Genomic DNA, 5,347 nt, shown 5'->3' with positions numbered 1-5,347 from the left:
AGGTATGTTTTGTGAGAACTGGTAGGGTAATTATCAGTAATAAACTCAGGGTCTGTAGTTAATTAAATCCATTACAGAAGAGTGTTTCACCAAAATGTTACTGAGCACGTAAAACTTGTTTTAAGAGACCAAACCATAATATCTTTTTAGTCACCTATGCACATGTGAAAAATAAGTGGGTAAGGAAATTTGCTGCCAATAAGAGCTTTATTTTAATAACTTCTATCTTAGATTTTATTTTCATATCACTATCCTCACATTAGTAACTCATAATAAAGCATCACTGATTTCTGCTAGAGACAATTTTACTATTACAAATAATTAATCGTTCTCTATGCCAAACATAAAGATAACATCACTTCTCTTTTTTCCTGGCGCTTCATTTTTAACATAAACATGTTCATTAATTACATATAATTTCTTATTTCAATTTTATTTTTCTTCTTATAAATATCTATTTGAAAGTGGACAGATAAAAACACATTTAATTGCTTAGTTTATTTAATCCCTTGGAGTGTGCACATATGTTGCTTATATTCTAATTTATTGGTTTAACCACAGTTGCCACAGCACATTAATATCTACTCTGCCAGCACTAATCATTATCTAATAAGCTTTTAAAAAATTAAACTTTATAAAAGAGCTATTTAGAAATACAATAGCTAGTCTTTAAAGCAATTCTCTTATTAGCACTGGACCATATGAATTAGCTAGGATTTTCTTTGATTTTGTATTGTGAATGTAATATCTTTAATTCATGTGTTACAGTTCTACATTCAAAAATAATACATCTGTAAAGTTGTTAATATTATTCAGTGGGTTGATGAGTTTTCCCCATGGAGTCCAAAAATTACCACAGCATGGTGTCTGTTTTTAATGCTTTAGATTAGAAGTTATATGTATACCAAGCACCTCCCGGAATCTGCAACACCCACAGTATCTGTAAATAATTGCACTCATTATGTCATACACATATCCAGAGGCAGGCCATTTGCAATTTGTGTATTTTAAATATTATTTTAAATTTTAATATTTAAATTATTTTAAATATTATTTTAGAGATTTCCGAAACCCTAAAAGTGTATCATTTAAAAATGTTTATGTTTTGTTTTACTTTTTTAGCTCTGTAATTTGAAGATGTTATTTATGTTCATTTGTAGTTCTTGTATTTGTGATTTACATACTCCTAAACAATTTTATTTCATATATTTTAAATAAATGATCTTGAGCTTGGAGTACAGCAGATAGGGCAATTGCCTTGTGTCAGGGTCTCGCCAGTTGACCCCGGCACACTGGAGTATGAGCCCCGAAATCCCCGAATGTACACCCTTTGGGAGAGGGAGTGGGAAGGGGACAAGCCTCTGCCCTGGCCCTCTGCTCACTGCGGGATTCCTATCGCCAAGAAAGAAACTGACAGACAAGGTCACAGAGAAGAGCAGGGGAGGCTGGTGGCCAAGCAGACTCCGTTTATTGATTCTTACATAGGGGGTTTTATGCACACAATCTAGGGTGGGGGGACATTCCATGGATGTATCACGCTTATCTCGTGGAGCTCAGTACAGATGCTAGTTAATGATTTGTTTTCCCCAATCTCAGGGCCGGGGTAACTAGCTCAGGTAAATGTTAACCCTCACACCCCTCATCCCAAGGATATCTCCTCAACCAGAGTGCCTGTGAGTGGAATGCAGGGGGGTGTGGAATGCAGGGCCCCTGGGCCCTTGTAAACAGGGCCGGCTCTTGCTTTCAGGGGCAGGGGGTTTAGTCAAAGTCTCAGACCGGCTACTGAGACCCCAACAGCCTTGCCTAAAGCAGATGCAGGATCTATCCCTGGAATCTCTTTCTAGTCCTCCAATCCCCACCATGTGTTATATATACATATGTATACATATATTTATATATATAACTATGTGAATGTATATGAATTATTGTAAATTTTTCAGTATACATTGTGAAATAATCACAATGAATTAATTAGGTTTTTCTTGACATCATAGTTACCTTTGTGTGTGCATATTCATCATTCTGTGTGGTGAGATTACATAGGATTCACTGTTTTAGAAAATTCCAATTATTCAATAGCTTATTATTACAAAAATATTGTTTCCAACTATTTTTCATTATTTGGCAGATTGTACAGAAGAGTCTGGTAAGCTTCCTGTGGCATATTTAATATGCCAAATACAGTAACAATAACAGGTCTCATTCCTCTGGCCCTGAAAAGAGCCTCCAATATTTGGGAAAAACGAGTAAGGAGAGGCTGCTAAAATCTCAGTGCTGGGACGAATGGAGACATTACTGGCGCCCACTCAAGGAAATTGATCAACAATGGGATAACAGTGACAGTGATTGTTATCTGTACTCTTCATACTGTACATTAGATATCTGGAATTTAATGATCACACAAAACTTTATACTCTTCTTAATCACTCCCTCCCCTAAGACTCTAATAACAGTCATTGCAAATAATATTAACAACACGTTTAGGGTACACATAGCAAAGCTTTGAGTCTCCAGTTGCACCCACTATTAGCCAATCCTGTGTCAAACCAAAGAAGTGTCCTTGTCATGGTCTCTGTAGCTGTAATCTTTTGACTCGAATAGGCAAAGGAGAAAAAGCCAAAAGTAATAAAGTCCAAGGGAAAAATAGTAATCCAAAAGGCAAAAGTCAGGAAAAAGTTTCCTGAAGTATCTCAAATCTGTGTCACAGTGTCCGGCGGCGACAGTAGCAGTGGCTGGGTTAGGGGATCTCTACACAACAGTGGTAGGGTAGACAGCAAGTAGGAGAGAGCTGCAATCTTAGTGGAGTATTCCACCCCTTAGGAAAAAAGCCTGCCCCCACCCCACACTCCACTGAGGAAAGAAAATTAGCTCCGAATCTAAAAGCTCCAGCTATCACATCACCCCAAAACCCAGCAAACATGCACTAAGTATGTGTCCACACCCTTTCCGCCTTATTCTGGGCTGCTCCTCAAACTATTGGACAGCATGAGGGACCAACAGGGGAGTTCGATTGTTATGCTCCTCCTTATCTTCACTCTCCCTGAAATAAATGTTGGGGAGTCATTCAGATTTCTTGAATCTCTTTCATGTCAAATGAAGACATTAATACATTTTTCTTGGTTTTTTCCTCTTTTCAGACTATGTGCCACTTGTTAGATTATTTATCCAGTCCTGAAGAATTCTCAGGGAAACAAAATAATTGTCATTGTGCCCAAGAAGGTAAAGGAAAATGTGAGAATGGTTTCTGCTGCTTGCTATTTGATGGGGAAACCTCAAACTCTCCATCTTTTTAAAAGTTAGTTATTGCTATAAGTCCCAAAACACCCACTCAAACAAGAAAAAAAATACTATGTAGGTTTACAATATTTTTTAAATGTCATAGAGCCTTCAATACTAAATTAATCCAGTATTCACTAAATACCTATTGCTCCTTGGGAATATATCGGAACTGATGTCGTTCAGATGGCTGTTAAGAAAATAAAGATATCATGCATACACAAAAACAGTCAAATACATATTACCATAAATATTACAGATAAAATATAACAATAAAATGTTTCAGTAAAAAATAGTGTAAAAATAAACTAAAAGCCAAAAAAAAAAAACCCAAAAACATGGGCACTGGAGCGATAGCGCAGCTGGGAGGGCGTTTGCCTTGCATGCAGCCAACCCAGGTTCTATTCCCAGCATCCATATGGTCCCCTGAGCACTACCAGGGGTAATTCCTGAGTGCAGAGCCAGGAGTATCCCCTGTGCATCTCCAGATGTGACCCAAAAAGCCAAAAAAAATTAAATAAATAAATAAACTAAAGAACAGGGCTAGAAAGGGCAAGCAGAGATCAATAAGTGGGAAGAAATCTTCAAATATATCATTAAAATAAAATAATTATGACCTACACAAACTAATTAAAAGCTGGAAATTTTTAGGAAGATAAAAAAATGAAAATATAAATAGATAGTTTTAAATCATTTTAGATATGATTAAATGGAAAAAGAAATAATATATCTAATGTAAAGTTAACTTTTTAAAGTGGTATGGAGTATGCTCATATTAATATACATAAATTTAAGTAAAAATGAAGTTTTCTGGGACATTGTATATTAATAAAAGCAATTTCCTCTAGAAAATATTACACCCAATTTTAAACATATAAACTGAATAATAGATTTCGAAACATTAAAAACCTGATAAAATTGAAAGAATAAAAAATTCCAATAAATACAGTAGATGGTTTATATACCATTTTCAAAATAAAGGGTTTTAAAAATGGTGAAAATAAAATTCAGCTAGAAATAATAAGCAGAAATAAATATATATGCAAAATTTTACAAATACTTGGAAAATAAATTAGATACATAGACAATATATTAGCAAAGTTTAAAGAAAAATTAGAAATACAAAACAAAGAAAATCAAAATGCACATCAAAATATGAGAAAAAACCTGAGTGCCCGAGAACAAATGACTGGTTAAAGAAACTTTGGTATATCCACACAATGGAATACTACGCTGCTATTAGAAAAGATGAAGTCATGAAATTTGCATATAAGTGGATCAACATGGAAAGTATCATGCTAAGTGAAATGAGTCAGAAAGAGAGAGACAGACATAGAAAGATTGCATTCGTCTGTGGAAAATAAAATTAAATGACAGGATAGGAGATTAACACCCAATAATAGTAGAGATAAGTACCAGGTGGTTGGCGCCAAGTCTTGGAAGCTGGCCCCACATGCTGGAGGAAGGGGCAGCTTGCATAGAGAAGGGAACACCAGGTAAAGTGTGGTTTGAGGACCTGCACTGGATGGGAGATGCACTCTGAAAATAGAATATAGACCAAACATGATGGCCATGTAGTGCCTCTGTTGCAAACCACAACACCCAAAAGGAGAGAGAGAGAACAAGGGGGAATATAAATAGATGCAAATATAAATAGATAGTTTATATTTATATTTACAGAGGTGGAGTGGGGTGGTGGGGGTGGGGTGGGAGGGTAGTAGGAATACTGGGAACATTGGTGGAGGGGACTGAGCACTGGTGGAAGGATATAAACAAAATGCAAACATGAAAGTTCACAAGTTTGTAACTGTAACTCATGATGATTCACTAATAAAAAAATTCATTAATTAAAAAATATGAGAAATAACTGAAATAAATTTACATATGGCTATATGTTTTATGCTTACATTACAAAATAAGAAAAATCACATATCTATAATCAAAGCTTTTCCCTTTATACACTGTAATGAGAATAACAAAATAAACTCAAAACAAACAGAAATAGATAAAATAGTAAATAGCAGAACTCAGTGAAATAGAAAATAAAATAATAACAAAGAAAAATCAATAA

Source organism: Sorex araneus, chromosome 1 (assembly GCF_027595985.1).
Source record: "Sorex araneus isolate mSorAra2 chromosome 1, mSorAra2.pri, whole genome shotgun sequence".
Lineage (NCBI taxonomy): Eukaryota > Metazoa > Chordata > Mammalia > Eulipotyphla > Soricidae > Sorex > Sorex araneus.
This window is presented reverse-complemented; position numbering follows the sequence as displayed.